The sequence below is a fragment of the Macrobrachium rosenbergii genome, chromosome 14 (genome assembly GCF_040412425.1).
Source record: "Macrobrachium rosenbergii isolate ZJJX-2024 chromosome 14, ASM4041242v1, whole genome shotgun sequence".
NCBI classification, from domain to species: Eukaryota; Metazoa; Arthropoda; class Malacostraca; order Decapoda; family Palaemonidae; genus Macrobrachium; species Macrobrachium rosenbergii.
Window position 1 is genome coordinate 44609509 of NC_089754.1, and position 17762 is coordinate 44627270.

Here is a 17762-nt window from a genome sequence, read left to right on the forward strand (position 1 = left end):
TTTATATACGTACATGGAGAGAGAGAGAGAGAGAGAGAGAGAGAGAGAGAGAGAGAGAGAGAGAGAGAGAGAGAGAGAGAGAGGAAGGAAAGGGAAATGCACTTCAGTTATATAAACATCAAAGAAGACAAAATAAAAAAAAATGAGAAAATAATACGTTACATCTACAAAAATCTACAAAGATGAGATTACACTAACATAACTTTCACAAAGGGCTACTTATTTACGCAATGAGATGGGGTATAATGTTAAAAAAAAAAATCTTAGATGCAAGTTAAAATGTTCCCATTCTTCTTCCTCGTTCTCTTTACAATCCTCTCCCTTATTTTCTAACTTTTTGTTTGTTCTCTTATGGTAACTAGATCGTCGTCTTGACACCCGAGCTGGTGGGGGCGTTTGGGGCGTGTTTAATCTTCACGAGAGAATGACTGTTTTAAAGTGTACACGTTTGACTTACATTCAGCCAGTGATGTTTCTGGTACAGATGGGACTTTCAGACACAGCATTACATGCTCTAGTTTTGTGATATAATTTATTATGATTATTATTATTGTTATTATTATTATATTCAGAACACGGACCCTATTCACAGGGAACAAGCCAACAGGATCCACTGACTTGAAATACAAGCTTCCAAAGAATATGGTGTTCGTTTGAAAGAAGTAACAGAAGATAACAGAAATACAAAAAGACATCAATTATGGGAGCAGAAAATATGAATTAACAAGTAAATAAATAAATAGATAAAAATGCAAGTAAATTATTAAAACAGAAGGAGAATTCTGGTAGGTTAGTATTGCGCAGAATCTTTGCTTGAACTTTGGAAGTTCCAGTTGCACAACATCCTATTTGTACGCAGTTCTAGTCATAGGCGTGATATATCCTTGCTTGTTAACACACATTTATATGTATATATATATATATATATATATATATATATATATATATATATATATATATATATATATATATATATATATATATATATATATATATATATATATATATATATATATAGTATGTGTGTGCGTATGTTACTATTCACTCAGATTGTGACAACGTCACTGAAATATCTGAAACAATGATTCGTTTAAAAAAAAAAAAGAATGTCCATTTCGCTAACACGCAAACACCCATTTCGGAGATAATCCTTCCTGACTTCATCATCCATAGAATTTTAAGTCGACCCGCGACCCAGAAAAATCGCCGGAGACAAATGTCAGGGGCCAGACGTCATCAGTTCATCGGGTTACGAGTTTTTCCGCCGAGTTTTTCCTTCGATGACGACATTCGCATTCGATGTCAGTAACTTATTGCAATCGACGCCTTGCAGTGTAAGTCAATCACCGACGTAAGGAGACTCGTAAACTCACGTTTTTCTCCACAGCGAGTGACTCTGTCTTCTGATGGGTGATGGGTGTCACTCCTTTCTTTCTTTCTTGACGAGAGAGAGAGAGAGAGAGAGAGAGAGAGAGAGAGAGAGAGAGAGAGAGAGAGAGAGAGAGAGAGAGAGAGATTTTCTTCAAGTGAGGGAAAGAAGATATCAGAGAACTCAAGTAAGGAAAAAGAAATATCAGTAGGAGAGAGAGAGAGAGAGAGAGAGAGAGAGAGAGAGAGAGAGAGAGAGAGAGAGAGAGAGAGAGAGAGAGAGAGAGAGAGATTTTCTTCAAGTGAGGGAAATAGAAATCATATCAGAGAAATTTCCAAGTAAGGAAAGAAGAAATTCAAGTTTACAGTAGGAGAGAGAGAGAGAGAGAGAGAGAGAGAGAGAGAGAGAGAGAGAGAGAGAGAGAGAGAGAGAGATTTCTTCAAGTGAGGGAAATAGAACTCATATCAGAGAACTTTTCAAGTAGGGAAAAAAGAAATTCAAGTTTACAGTAGGAGAGAGAGAGAGAGAGAGAGAGAGAGAGAGATTTTTCTTCAAGTGAGGGAAATAGAACTCATATCAGAGAACTTTCCAAGTAAGGAAAAAAGAAATTCAAGTTTACAGTAGGAGAGAGAGAGAGAGAGAGAGAGAGAGAGAGAGAGAGAGAGATTTTCTTCAAGTGAGGGAAATAGAACTCATATCAGAGAACTTTCAAGTAAGGAAAAAAGAAATTCAAGTTTACAGTGGGGAGAGAGAGAGGGGAGAGAGAGAGAGAGAGAGAGAGAGAGAGAGAGAGAGAGAGAGAGAGAGAGAGAGAGAGAGAGATTTTAAGTGAGGGAAATAGAACGCATATCAGAGAACTTTCCAAATAAGGAAAAAATAAATTCAGGTTTACAGTAGGGAGAGAGAGAGAGAGAGAGAGAGAGAGAGAGAGAGAGAGAGAGAGAGAGAGAGAGAGAGAGAGAGAGAGAGGGGAATAGGACTTCATAATTACATGTCAGAGAACTTTCCCAATAAGGAAAAAAGGAATTCAAGTTTACAGTAGGAGAGAGAGAGAGAGAGAGAGAGAGAGAGAGAGAGAGAGAGAGAGAGAGAGAGAGAGAGAGAGAGAGAGAGAGAGAGATTGATTGATTTCAAGTGAGGGAAATAGAACGCATATCAGAGAACTTTCCAAATAAGGAAAAAAGAAATTCAGGTTTTAGAGAGAGAGAGAGAGAGAGAGAGAGAGAGAGAGAGAGAGAGAGAGAGAGAGAGAGAGAGAGAGAGAGAATTTTTTCGAGTGAGGGGAATAGGACTTCACAATTACATGTCACAGAACTTTCCCAATGAGGAAAAAAGGAATTCAAGTTTACAGTAGGAGAGAGAGAGAGAGAGAGAGAGAGAGAGAGAGAGAGAGAGAGAGAGAGAGAGAGAGAGAGAGAGATTTTTCAAGTGAGGGAAATAGAACGCATATCAGGAACTTTCCAAATAAGGAAAAAAGAAATTCAAGTTTACAATAGGTGAGAGAGAGAGAGAGAGAGAGAGAGAGAGAGAGAGAGAGAGAGAGAGAGAGAGAGAGAGAGAGAGAGAGCGAGAATTTTTTTTAAGTGAGAGGAATAGAACTTTATATTGGCATATCAGAGAGCTTTCCAAGAAAGGAATAAGGAAAAGGAAATTCAAGTTCACAGTAGAGAGAGAGAGAGAGAGAGAGAGAGAGAGAGAGAGAGAGAGAGAGAGAGAACACGATATTTTACCAAAGCAGCAAAACATTTTCAGAAATTTTTAAGTCAGCCATGAAAATACAACTTGCAATTTGGGCACGAAAAAGAGACTCTTCCCAACTAGCCGAAGTTTTAATGTGCTCCTGTAAAATTATTGGGAATCTCCATCACCCGACTGGAGAACAGGATTGTTCTGAGAAAATGTGTGTTTTATACGAAATATTCAAATTACATTAAAATTACTTCTGCGAAGATTGTATTCTGGATTACCTGAATGACTTTGGGTCATTATCATTTCAAATTTCAGATCCCGTCGTAATTTTCTTTTGAAACTGAATGGTAATATTATTTCAGATCATTAAGCAAAAGAATTGCCATGTCAATAAATGACTTAATTCGGTGAATACAAGCTCATTAAGAACTTATCTGACGAATAATCTGTTTCCGATCATCTTTTCAGTATTCAGCAGCTGCTGATTCAGTAGAACTTGATTTCCATATTACACTATTTGTCCCAGTTCATGCTTAAATTACTTACAATGGATGTTTGTTTAATTTCTACGTACATGATTGTTGCGTAACAAACCATAAATTATGCACGAGTTCATGGAATCATTAGCAATGAGGGAGTGGGAAAAAATGTATCATGAATTGTAATGAGTACCCATTAGTGCGTATCATTCAGTGGCATGTATCATCAGTAGTATTTGTTTCTATTTGAAGTCATGGACTTTTGTGCTATGTTTAGCTGCTGATATTAAACTGCATACACAAGTAGAGTTCCTATTTGTATACTCTTGTGCGCTTGCATGTATGTGCGCGCTTACATGTATGTATATGGATACTCAGGTGTGATAGATCTAAGAATTCTTGATAACAAATAAGGGAAAATATAGTTAAATATATCTAGGTAGTTAAAGTTATATCTCTCTTTGGGGGAAAGGAAAGCATAACATAAAGCAGAGTTTACTTGATGAATAATTCAAAGGCGTAACCTGTTTAATAAGAAAATAAAAAAGAGTTAACATTCACCTCAAAAACAGGTAATAAAACAGAATATAGCTCGGGCAGGAGGGCAGGGGAGAGGGTTATGTCAAAATACTTGGCTAGGCTCTGCAAACAGACTCACCTCAAATAAATAAAAGTTCTTTGATCGCAAAAGAAAGGTAAAATCTACTACTTTGATTTCGTGGTTGTTGACCTGCGCTATTTCTGCTCTATCTTCTTTTTTCCTGTGTTTAAATCATTCTTCTTTCCTTGCTTACTTTTTCCCGGGTAGTCACGGCATTAGATTTCCAGTTCATTGGCTCTTGCTTTAAGTATTTTAAAGATATTTTTGGATCGGTTTAGAGCAAAACGTATATTTAATTCTTATTATTTAAATGCTAAAACATTTGTAGATTTTCATATTAAATTTAACAGTAAAGTGAACGCATGGTTTCTCCTTTTCTTGAAAAGTACCTTCGTTCTCCATTGATCTACGTTAGACAGAATCTTCTAAGATCATGTGACTGTAATTTCCAAAAGGCTTTGGACGGAACGAACGTAGCTTTTACTCTTTCGGGTAAAATCTAGAAGAGCCTTTCAGTTTGAAACCAAAAAATCAGTGGCCCTTCTTTTCTGGGTTCATTTTCTTATTAAGAGTCATGCTTTACAAGTATTTCAACAATGGTTTTCGTATCAGTAAACATCCTAAACCTCATTAAAAGAGATTGGGTATTTCCTTTCCGGATTATTTCTGGAAAAGCTTACAAAGTCCAAAAACTTTGACGATACACTATTTGTAACATGCGTACATAAGAGCTAATATCTTTAGGAAAATCAAGCAAACACCTTATTCTAAGGTTGAAATTATATATTTGATTTACTATTGCTGTTATTGCTCTTAAGAGAAGGCTGCCTCATTTTGGATTCATGGGAAAAACAAATGAGATAAAATTAAATGCTCTCGAAATGCACTTGCAACGGATAGCAAAAAGGGCGTTTATTACATTTTCCAAATTTTTTTTCTCTATACAAAACTTTATTCTGTCTTTCGTACCCAGTAAATTTAACGACAGATTATGACAAATCAATTAACCTCCACCAGTTCCTAATGCGTTCCAACTAACACAAACTAGGGATAATGGCACAAGAATGAATGAAGTACAAGAATGTAAATGAGTGATCGTTTACTAGTTTTTTGGGCATCACTTCCTCGTGCTTAAGGGCTCACTTAACCACTTTAATGAATGAAAGATTCACAAACAGGTTATCTTCTCTCGGTTAGTGGGAACTTGGAGAATTTCAAGACAGTTCATTCTCTTTGCACGGTGATGGAAAAGTTAAGTATATCTTAGTTTTACCAGACCACTGAGCTGATTAACAGCTCTCCTAGGGCTGGCCCGAAGGATTAGACTTATTTTACGTGGCTAAGAACCAATTGGTTACTTAGCAACGGGACCTACAGCTTATTGTGAAATCGGAACCACATTATAGCGAGAAATGAATTTCTGTCACCAGAAATAAATTCCTCTAACTCTTCATCAGCCGGCCGCGGGAATTGATGGAATTCACTGTCATACCACCGAGTGCAAATTTCACAGTGTCATGACCCGGACTGTTTCATCTTTCTAAGCACATAGTCTCACATACACTGATACAGAAACACACTCACAGAAGATGATGAAATCGAGTCAACCAGTGTATGACCTCTAATTACTAAGAGAATCCTGAGAGGCACGCGCGCGCTCGCGAACATACACTTAAATACCTGTATACACACATATATATACGTTTATGTGTATATATGTGTAACTGAATCACGAAAATATGGAACGTGATGAATATATAAATAAAGGCAATGCCACGAAGGAAACCATTGTTTCTCTTTCTTAGTAGCATTGCATTATTTTAGTGTGTGTGTATATATATATATATATATATATATATATATATATATATGTATATATATATACAAATTTCTATGGGCATTTATAAATATTTATTTTTGGGCATTTATAAAAAAAAAAAAAAAAAAAAAGTGTATTTCGAGTTTCCATTTATTACACTGGACTTACCAGCCTTGTGTAACGTATGTCTAGGCCTAGAAATCGACCAAGAGACATATCCAGCATTCCAAACAGGGCAATAATAAAAAAGAAAGAAGTAAAAACTGGTAATGGCATGACCTATCGGCAAAAGCGAGACGTAGCAGTCTCAGCCGAGGCTGAGATGAAACGCAGAGACAGGAACGGCAACAAAATACCGCTGAAAACTGATGTCAACACTGAAGTATCTAAGCCGTGAAACTCTCCCCCCCCACTTTTTTTATCATCAGTTATATTTGCACTGCATATGCAGTAGGTCACTAGTTCTTATTTTATGAAGTTTTGATGCAGTGGTGTTGATTTTGTTTTTCCTGTGAAGCGAGTGAGATCCAGGGGCTGGCTATGGATCAGAAAGGACTCCGTGTTCGATTGAATATGCTCTCTGTGTTAGCTGTTTAGAAATCGTTGGAATAGTCTGCAATTCCTTTAAGAATAGTAAACAAAGTACCTGACATGAATGTCAGTAACATAATAGGAAAGTTAAACTGGCAGTTGCTAAAAGATCTTCATCTAATTTATGCCATTTTTTGAGACATATTTTCACTCACTACTTAAAAAGAATGGAATTATTGCCTTAAAAAGAATGGAATTATTGCTGGTTGCTGTCTTGAAAACATAACTCCTTGCGCAAGTCATAATAGAGTGAACAAATTAAATACGAGACGCGCACGTAATCACAGAGAGACCAAATCTTAATTGTATTGTTTTCCTTCTTCTTATCCTTAGTCTCTTTTTTTTTTTCTTCTATCGTTCCTCGTGCTATGCTCGGGTCTGCCCTGTTCTCTCTCTCTTTTAGGTCCTTTAAATATACTCTGAGAATATATGTAAAGAACCTTGGTTCCATCTTCTTTGCTCCACCTACGTAAACTAATTTGCAAATTCGTAAACATGCGCAGTTTTCCTCCATAAAAACTGCAGGAAAAACTGCTAGAGACGGGTGAGCTTCAGCAAAACTATGCATTATAAAGTGCCAATTCCAAGAATATTGTGAAATCGTCGTTGGACTCTGTAGTCTCGGCATAATGTACCACTTCTCCTCCTCCTCCATCAAAGGGCCCAAGTGCTTGAATGCAAGGGGCTCGACTTTATGTAATCACTTGGATAATACACAACGAGCAACGATTTTATGCTAATGTCCCCTCGCGCACTTGAGTGTGTCTCCAGAATTAGCATATTTATTTTTTAACCCACTAGCGGCCCCGTTTGTCCTGCATACCAATGCGGACGCAATTGCACATTAGCGTTAATGCAAACAAAAGCTCAAGATAAGTGAGAATAGCAAATATATATAAGATATGATGAAAATTACAGCATTGGTGTATATGAAAAGTTTTCCTTCTCTTAGTATATTTTTTTTTACTCCAAATTGTTTCTGAAAATTCATAAAAAAATCTGTATCTTTAAAGGTTACAGAAAGGGTAGAAATAAAGTTAAAACTTAAAATAATTACACCATGAAATAATATATACAGAAAGGATAGAGATAAAGTTAAAACTTAAAATAATTACGCCATGAAAGAATCTGTTTTTTTTATATAAAGTCAGTCATTTCAAACGACAAAGTTTACAATAATATTTTCTCCTATGGCCTCTATTGGAGCTTTTGTAAAGAACGAGGCATTGTTCAGTCTGTATACAGTATATGTAGAAGACTGTAAACAACTTTCGAGACAGACTATGCGGCCATTTTCATTTCATTCCTCAAGGCTAAAGCTTTAAAATTTTATCTCTGAATTAGAGACTTCAATAATAGCTTGCAATGAAGCACAGAGCCGTACCCTTAATACTTATATATATAGAAATACATATATATATATATAGTATATATACTGCATATATATATATATATATATATATATATATATATATATATATATATACATATATATCTCCTTACAGTCTCTCTCTCTCTCTCTCTCTCTCTCTCTCTCTCTCTCTCTCTCTCTCTCTCTCTCTATATATATATATATATATATATATATATATATATATATATATATATATATAGGAGAAAGAGAGAGAGAAATTGTAACGTCACTTGGGTTTTCAACAGCCTTGTATGTTACTTTAAGCAAAAGTCTGTATATTTAAAATGAATAAAATTTGGAGACACATTATTCTGACGAATTTTTTTTTTACTAAGTAAAAGAAAATACTCATCCGTTGTGACGTTTAAACAAATCAACCAATTCCTGATTTATTATAAGTTGTAGCTGAACCTATCAGGTCATCAAATAAATGATCACTCATTTTGATTCGAAACTATCAGCCCATCTTTTCATTTTATGTCCCGGGGACATTGGTTATATGAGCTCCACGACATGAACTGACAGCGTTGTGCCTAAAAGCTTTATTACGTAATCCTGCAAAGCTATTTGCATAAATCGACTCGGTGAGTAATGCATTCGACATGTAATCAAATAGGACACTAGTCACCTGCAACAATACTGAATTATACACTACGTTTTTTTGGAAGCCTAAGTGATTCATAGGTTGCAAATACGTGTCAGCGTGCAACAGTCGGTTGAATGCGATCACACATTTAGTTGGTCATCTGTTTATTGCTACATTTCTCTTCCATTTGTGAAGCTTTACGTTTTTTCCTTCTTTCGTTTATATTTGAATGAGTATGCATAACAAGCTAGTATGCAATTTGTCTCGTTACACATTAACACGTATTCATGTTGAATACACATTCCACAAATGCCACTAATTCAATAATTGCAGCAGTTCAGCAAGTAAAGTATGTCAGTTTGCAATTGCGTAATTCTTGCTGTAATGTGAGATGTACATTTGTTTGCTTTTCTGAAGTACAAGCATCGCTTCATATTGCTAGTAATATATAGGCTTTCAAGCGTTATCATCAGTGTTATTATTATTATTATTATTATTATTATTATTATTATTATTATTATTAAGGTGCCTGTAGTTAACTGAACTCTAGAGGACGACTTCGAAAAGTTTGGTTTGTAAATACGCACCGTTTTTCCATTGCTTCGTGATTTTGTAGGGGGGGAAGAATTTTTATTTCTCTTCAGAACTCTAAAACAAAGGAATACTAAAGCCTTGAGATTAAGATCTCTAGCCTGCTATATTCCGTTTAATTAATAAAGATATAGATAATATAATAATATAAAATATCTGTCAAGTTACTTTTACTCCTCGCCATCCATGCGGGAAAAAAAGACACCGAGTCCCAAGACCCAAAGGATATAGGACAAACGCGGAAAGGATGCTCCCATTAGGTCACGGTGGGTTGGAGCAGGTTATGTAACATCTTTGCTCAGTAATTCCCAATTGTATGCTCGTTCCGTGCCCATAGCGTTCATGTAGTAGAATCACGCCAAGAGAGCCGTGTGTGTGTGACAATCATGGCTCCTGGCAACGAAATAGGAAAACTCCTCTGAGGTCGTTGAGGAGGCGCCATCGCTTTGCTCGTGGAATTTGAACCTCCCCCCTTTTTTTTTACTTTTCTTTCCTTCTTTCATATTACTCTTTTATATTAAGTTTCCCTCTGATTTCTTTATGCGCGTCGTACACGCACACATGACAAGATTTTGATGCCGCAATCGGCAACATTTGCTTTCGAAATCCTACAACTCGGCGGGCTGAATTCGGCAGCTGTTGGTGCCAGGTACAGCGGGTTTCGCTGCCGAAATGGTCAGCTTTTGTTGCTAGATTCGGAACGTTTGCAGGCGAGTTCGGCAACTGTTACTGTCGAAATTGCCAAATGTTGCTGGCGTAACCCACAGGGTTCTGATGTTACGCTACGGTACGGAATCTCGCTTAAAAACTTGAATGAAATTATTAAAATCTCCCATATCGTAAATTTCCCAACAACAAAGTTGTGGAACGTGCAACGATAAAATTTACAAAAAAAAAAAAAGAAAAAAGAAAATAAATAAAATAAAAAACGTACCTGGACAAGTTCCCGGTGTTCTCGGAACCGGTACTCCATCTTCACTCCTACCCCCTATCTCAGGCCTGTCTTCGGCGACCCATTACCCAACCCCCCCCCTCTCTCTCTCTCATTTGCACTTACCCGTAGCGTGCAGAACTAAAGCTGATCTTGAATGCGTGAAACCTCGTTTGTTTTTCAAGAAACTAATAGAACAAGAAACCTGTTTCACGTGAACGTGCACGAATGCGTAGACACTTTTTCTTCTTCGAAAAGAAGGAAGAAGAAGAACGTATGCCTTTTTGTATTATAGAACTGAAGCTGCCACCTTTTCGTGTCACCTATCCGGTTTTGCAAATGGCATTTTCGGTTAATCTGAGAGAGAGAGAGAGAGAGAGAGAGAGAGAGAGAGAGAGAGAGAGAGAGAAGTCAATAAGTGTGATTTCGTAACAGGATATGCATGTAAATGAAGAAAATAGATAAGAGAGAGAGAGAGAGAGAGAGAGAGAGAGAAGTCAGTTAGTGTGATTTTATAACAGAACATGCATTTAAATGAAGAAAATAGATACGAGAGAGAGAGAATTCAGTGTGTGATTTTACTACAGGATATAAATTTAAACGAAGAAAATAGATAAGAGAGAGAGAGAGAGAGAGAGAGAGAGAGAGAGAGAGAGAGAGAGAGAGAGAGAGAGAATTAAGTAAGTATGATTTTATTACAGGATATAATTTTTTTTAAACGAAGGAAATAGATGAGAGAGAGAGAGAGAGAGAGAGAGAGAGAGAGAGAGAGAGAGAGAGAGAGAGAGAGAGAGAGAGAGAGGTTCTCCTCTAGGAACTCTGAACACAGGATGTAAGTCATCGAGTAAAGATATCAATTATCTTTTCTTTATAAATTTGCTTGCTAAATTTTCTTAGAAAACTAATGAAACCAGAATATTTTTATTAAAAAAAAATCATTGTTTCGGTGCAAGAGAATCGACAAACTCAAAGCCAAAAATGATAGTCATTAGCTCTTGAAAGGTAGCCGTCCCTAGTAATGAATTATCGGATTCAAGTATCTTCGCAGTGACCAGCCTCGGTGTCTGAATGTTTTCATTACGAGAGAGAGAGAGAGAGAGAGAGAGAGAGAGAGAGAGAGAGAGAGAGAGAGAGAGAGAGAGAGAGAGAGAGAGAGAGAGGAAAGTACTATGAAATATTTACCTATCTCGATTCTCTCAATATTAATCGCTTACCAGGATACTAAACTAATTTGTTAGTGACAAAAGCACAACACGATGGTTGAGGATGAAAATAATTTAGCATTTGTTTTATGAGTGCCAAATAAAACTGAAGATATATTCTCTCGCTGCAATAAGAAAAACCATAAGTCAGATAATGAATAATTCGTTTAAATATACGTTGAGCAAATAATCAGTTCAGGTCATTTTGTTGTTTTTGCTTCCAGATATGAACACCTCAGTATGTCTTTTTATAAATATTATGGTCGATCGGAATTTTAAATAGTGAGCCTCCCATCCAGACTATCATTATAGAATAAAAAAATAAAAAAATCCTGGACGCAGTGGCGCCAGGAACACACTCTCTCTCTCTCTCTCTCTCTCTCTCTCTCTCTCTCTCTCTCTCAACTTTACCTTTACCTCCTGTGGTTTGAGAAACCTGTTGGCGATAAATAGTCGTATTTACCTTTCATACGTCACTGCTATTCTGATACCTTATTCCACATTTAACTGACAAAAAATTAGATTAATAAATATATAAATTCGCAAATCTCTATTTACCGTTAATGGATGCTATTTCTTTCTCAATTGCCAAGCTTTGGAATTTTCCTCCGTCTTCCTTTTCTCCTGACTGTTATAACATTCCCTCCTTAAAGACGCAGGATGGATAAACAAAGAAGAAAGACGCTAAATTAAAAGTAGAAAAAAATGTTCTAAATTAGCAAAAAGAGGAGACTGAATGTGATTAAAAGAGGGTAGAGGATAAATTAATAAGACAGGGAATGTCTTTCCTTGAGTCATGTACTAACTGTGAGTTTACAAGAGAGAGAGAGAGAGAGAGAGAGAGAGAGAGAGAGAGAGAGACAGAGAGAGAGAGAGAGAGAGAGAGGGAGAACTAAACTATCTCTCCTCGCATCGTGTAAAAGTGAGTAGGCGACGGATGCTCACCCTGCGCAACCTCTGCGGAAAACACAATGCAAAACGAGATAGTCTTACGTCTTCTGAGAACTGATAAGGATGGAGAAACTTCTGTCTCGATTTTTTCGGAGGAGACTTCTTGGAATTCTCTGCTGGGTTTGCTTACTTTTTTGAGGGTATTTTATCTAGCAATGTCATCGATGTTGTCTTGGGAATATTAGTAAAGATAAATATGAAGATAAATATCCTTTTGCATTTCCTGGTTTTCTTGTTTTCTTTGTGCTTCTTTTATTCATATATAACATCTGTCTTTTCTATAGTATTTTTATTTAATTTTATACTGTTTTCTTGTTTTCTTTATGCTTCATTTATTGGTATATAACAGCTGTCTTTTCTACAGTCTCTTTATTTAATTTTATACTGGTTTCTTTCTTATTCTTTTTAGTCATTTGCTGGAAAATATAAACTGCATTTGAATTATCTCAAAATAGTTTCATGCTAAGATTATCAGCGTCATTGACCGTAGCCGTGGTGATAAGAGATAACTTACAATTAATTCCGTTTCACTGGTCAATCTTTACTCCTTCCAAACGGAATATGTTAGTAAATGCAGAACGAGAGGATTAAGGATAATAATATTGACACGAAAAAAGCAGGTTTTATAGAGATGAACAAAATTTCACACGATCGCTGACTGTTCGAAATGGCGCGGCGTCGCAGTTTTGGAATGGGAAAATGTGCAGTACGAGTACTTTCTGAAGATTTTGACCCCAGAGAAAATTAATTCCAGCCCTTGTAATTTAGTCCATCCTGAGCGTCATTATCGTCATCATCATCACCCTTGAAGTCTCTCAATTATCCGAGTTAGTTCCTTTACGTAAACCGCAATTTCCGTCCACCTTGTTGATTGCAAGTAAAGTGTCAACAGCCGCGCGCCCTTTCCCGAATATACAAGGTTCGGGAAAATGATGACAAGGGTTTGTTTTAGTGCCAGCGTTCCGTTCTTACATCAGAGTGGAAATGCGGTTTTATTATCATGGTTATTTTTAGTTTTCTGAGAAATCGATAGGTAATCCTGACAGTTTTAATTTATCTTGTAGGATATCCTCTCTGCAGACATAGGTTTGTTTATTAAAATTTATAGTCTTCATAAATTACTTTCGTTTTGGTGCCCTATCGGTTTAGAGTGAAAGATTTTTTTCTTTTACTGATAAATGTTCGGGTGTTACAGTCTCGATAAAAACGCGTAGCTCATGTACAATTTATCTGTAACCAAAGCTGTTGACATTTATGCTAAATACTTCTATATTTGTATTCTTTTACAATCTACATCGTCAAGAACTAGTTACACATAAATGTATGATAAAAGAGTTACTTGCACCAAAACGTTAAACTTAAAACCAGTACAAGAGATAAGGTTAAAGTTCATCTGACGATGGGGAAAAAATGTTGCGTCATTCTTATTTTTGCACACAAGGAGCCTGCGGCCTTGAGTCTAGATATCCCTGAATGAGCTGATGAAGCGTTCAAGGATAATGGGTAAGCTGCCCTTCCTATTTCTTGCAACTTAAAAAAAAAAAAGAATAACGGGATAAATTCATGTCAGCGAGAGAATACAGGTAATTGTAATATGATTGTAGTAACTTAAACTAAAAAAATAAGCAAGGTGAACTGCCTTGTTTTATCTCCTCAGAGACATCCATCATTATCACAGCTAAAAACTCACCCAACATTGCAAAATATTTTGGGGTTTATTTAAAGCAGCGTGTTGAATGTAATTAATAAATTAAAAGACACATTATGCATCAGATGATATTGCATAACCGCAGTTACGCTTGCAAAGACTTATCCTACATTCCACCACCTGTCTATGATTCCTTATGCCCAAACCAATCCTTTCATCTACTGCATCCATGCTGTACTGATTAAATGCGTCTACTGGGTTAATAATTTAATCCGGTCACGGCAAGTTTTCTAGATATGTTTTAAGGGTGTTAGGTGAATGCCATGTACTGTGTGTATTTGATGCTACACAAATTTGTCCTTCACTTACGCTACCTTCTTTCTGCTGGGCTACAACTGCTTTGATTCGTGGACGTTACTGCAGGGGAGGCTGCAGGAAGACGAGAAAATAAGGTGAGGTCAAAGTGCTTTGGCCGTCGAGAGGGACAAGACAAATAAACAGCGTAGCTGACAGGGTCACTATTTATGTGAAAGCTTTAGGAATGGGGAATAGATTTTTAAAAAATTTTGATTGATGCTGTAGACACTGGGCTCTGATCACACATTCCACTTTAGTTGGTTACTAGGATCTAAAGAGAAGGTGTCATATTTTCAACTTCAGTCATTACCAATGTCTAAGGAGAAACGGTCCTACAACAATTACTTTTTTTTTTTTTTTTTTTTTTTTTTTTTTAGAAAACTTCCAGATGAACAAAACTGCAAATACGTTTTCCATTCATATCTAAAAACTTATTTATAAATACTGTAATCAAAACAGTGCCAGCAGCATATATTTCCTATTTTGGGATAGGAATCTGGTAATCAAGCTGAGATAGATAAAAGAAGATACAGAAAAACATAAAAAATATAATCAATAAAAAATAATCAATCTTCAGTTTGTTTAGGCATTATAGGAGTATTTATTTTTACGTTTTATAAAAACATCAATATAATTTAGATTCTAGGTTTAAAAACCCTGAAGAAATACAAGTAAAACATTTCACTAAATATACAGCAGTCATTCTACAACATATTGATGCAACTAACATGTCACAAAGAGCAAAAATGGAATTACAAATCAACATCAGGATGTTGATGCTAACGTCACATCAGTGACAACACTCACAAACCATTTTAAAAGCTTCATTCAATTGCACCTAATCAACTACGGAAGATACAAGACCCACCTACAACTAATACTGAGAAGGGAAGAGCCCAGTACAGGAGAGAGAGAGAGAGAGAGAGAGAGAGAGAGAGAGAGAGAGAGAGAGAGATACAAGTTACATGCATGGATAAAGGTGGGGGAAAGGCAGACGGGTAGGCAGACTTTTTTTTCTTCTTCTTCTTCTTCTTACACACCGAAGGCGGGAGGCTATTAGCAGAAAATTACCGCTCGAAAGGTGTTTCGTCATAGAGAGGTCTCGTGGGGACTGATAGATAGTTGGGAAAGTGTCTCGCTAATGGAGCGGGAAGATGCGTCAGAGGAATGCTTGAGGAAGTTTTACACCGGAACAGAAAGAAGAAGTTTTTGGCGTTTGAAAAAGAAGAGATATAAAGAAGGCGAATTAGGACAGAGTAATAAGAATTTTTATAGCTTGGCAAGGAAAACTGGGCAGAGAAATATGAAACAGGATAATGGAGGGATAAGGTATTTAGCTTGAAAGAGGAGAATATAAGTGAAAAAAAAATTGCAAGAGAATAAGGAATGTTAAGGCATAAAAAATTTGTATAAGTAAAATATTATAATGAAAAAAAGATAATATCAGTACTTTAATGAGATTAAGAACACCAGAAAAGTTAGATTATAGTCAGTAAATAAATAACTTTATGACTTGAAAAATTAAACGTAAAAATTAAAAACGCAATGAAATAGAAATCTTACGAAATTTTGAGATTAGAAAAAATGACCAGATACATGTTGGAATTAAGAGAGGCCAAATACCGGCAATAAAGAATAAAGACGAGGTCTTGGCATAGAGAAATTAGAAGAAACTCCCAAAGAAAAACAAGAGGTACGTGTGAGTGATTACATCATTCCTCTGACGTCATCCATATAACTGATAGTTGCCAATCTTATTTGGTAATAAGATATCTGAGACTATTCAAGTGCATATATAATATTGCTCCTTAAAACGACAAAATTGATTGTCTAACATTCTAAATTATTTTTCGTTCTGATGCAAAGTAAGAATCAGAAATGACAATTTTTTTTAGTGTTATAATATTCATAGCTAATGTCAAAGGGTCAGAAAAATTAAAATGAAAAAATAATGGAAATGTGGTAAAAGTTGATGCTGGTTAACATAAATCAGCAACATAATCACTAAATTTTTGCTATACCAAAGAGTTGAATGTAGCATGTTTATTTAACAGGATGCAATTTAAAAACTACAGAATGATTTGAATTGCATATTGAACAGAACAGGTTGAATAAATCACCATATAACTAAAGCCAAATTTAATTAAAAAGCTGTCCATGGACATTTCAGCTTTAAAACGGTTGTTGAGTTCAAACAATGCCTAATTGTTTATGCTGACATCTTCCAGTGAATAATAATCTTTTGAAAATACAAATTTACATTGTACACTTTGCGAGCGTGACTCTGGCTTGGATTTCAACATCATTATTCCCAACTTCAGTTTTAGGGTCTCTCTCTCTCTCTCTCTCTCTCTCTCTCTCTCTCTCTCTCTCTCTCTCTCTCTCTCTCTCTCTCTCTCCTGGATTTCAACATCATTATTCCTAACTTCAGTTTGAGTCTCTCTCTCTCTCTCTCTCTCTCTCTCTCTCTCTCTCTCTCTCTCTTACTTTCAACATCATCATTCCTAACTTCAGTTTGAGTCTCTCTCTCTCTCTCTCTCTCTCTCTCTCTCTCTCTCTCTCTCTCTCTCATTTCAACATCACCATTAACAACTTCAGTTTAGGGTCTCTCTCTCTCTCTCTCTCTCTCTCTCTCTCTCTCTCTCTCTCTCTCTCTCTCTCTCTCTCAGATTTCAACATCATCATTAACAACTTCAGTTTAAGTCTCTCTCTGATTTCAGCATCATCATTCGTAACTTCAGTTTGAGTTTCTCTCTCTCTCTCTCTCTCTCTCTGATTTCAACATCGTCATTCCTAACTTCAGTTTGAGTCTCTCTCTCTCTATCTCTTCCCCCTCTCTCTCTCTCTCTCTCTCTCTCTCTCTCTCTCTCTCTCTCTCTCTCTCTCTCTCTCTCTCGTTTAGATTTCAACATCATCATTAACAACTTCAGTTTTAGGTCTCTCTCTCTCTCTCTCTCTCTCTCTCTCTCTCTCTCTCTCTCTCTCTCTCTCTCTCTCTCTCTCTCTCAGATTTCAACATCATCATTAACAACTTCAGAACTTCACTTTAAGTCTCTCTCTCTCTCTGATTTCAACATCATCATTCCTAACTTCAGTTTGTGTGTCTCTCTCTCTCTCTCTCTCTCTCTCTCTCTCTCTCTCTCTCTCTCTCTCTCTCTCTCTTCACCTTTAATTGGAAGTTCTTTTCTCCCCAACCGGACGCACAAACTCACAAACTAGGAAGACCAATTACTGGCGAAGAGGAACAACGAAACTGACAGTCGGAAAAATAAACCTGAAACATCCAATTTACGGAGGATCCGAATCGAAGAAAAAAATGGAATGACGCTGAGGAAAGAAATGAAATCGTTTAAAAAAAAAAAAATGTCAGGACTTCAAGATGAAGTATTGATTGCCATTTCCTCGTAATTTGTCCTTTATTCCCGTCCCTTCGTGTACGATGTTGTACTGTTTCTGCAATTTGTTGTGTCGCGTTTTCGGGCAAATATAGGGCCTATTCATAACAGGAAGGAGATAAATAAATTCCAGTATCAT

General features: G+C 36.3%; 1 protein-coding gene across 3 annotated transcripts in view; it reads right to left on the reverse strand.

The window, feature by feature from the left end:
- The window catches only part of LOC136846049 (uncharacterized), a 119864-nt gene that overhangs the window by 89071 nt on the left and 13031 nt on the right, over nucleotides 1–17762 (reverse strand). For 2 of the 3 annotated variants that reach the window (XM_067116721.1, XM_067116719.1), the window contains exon 2: nucleotides 14246–14300. The exons of the other annotated variant lie outside the window; for it this stretch is intronic. The gene's annotated coding sequence lies outside the window, so the exon portion shown is untranslated. The remainder of the gene's footprint in view (nucleotides 1–14245; nucleotides 14301–17762) is intronic. 3 annotated transcript variants of the gene reach the window in all.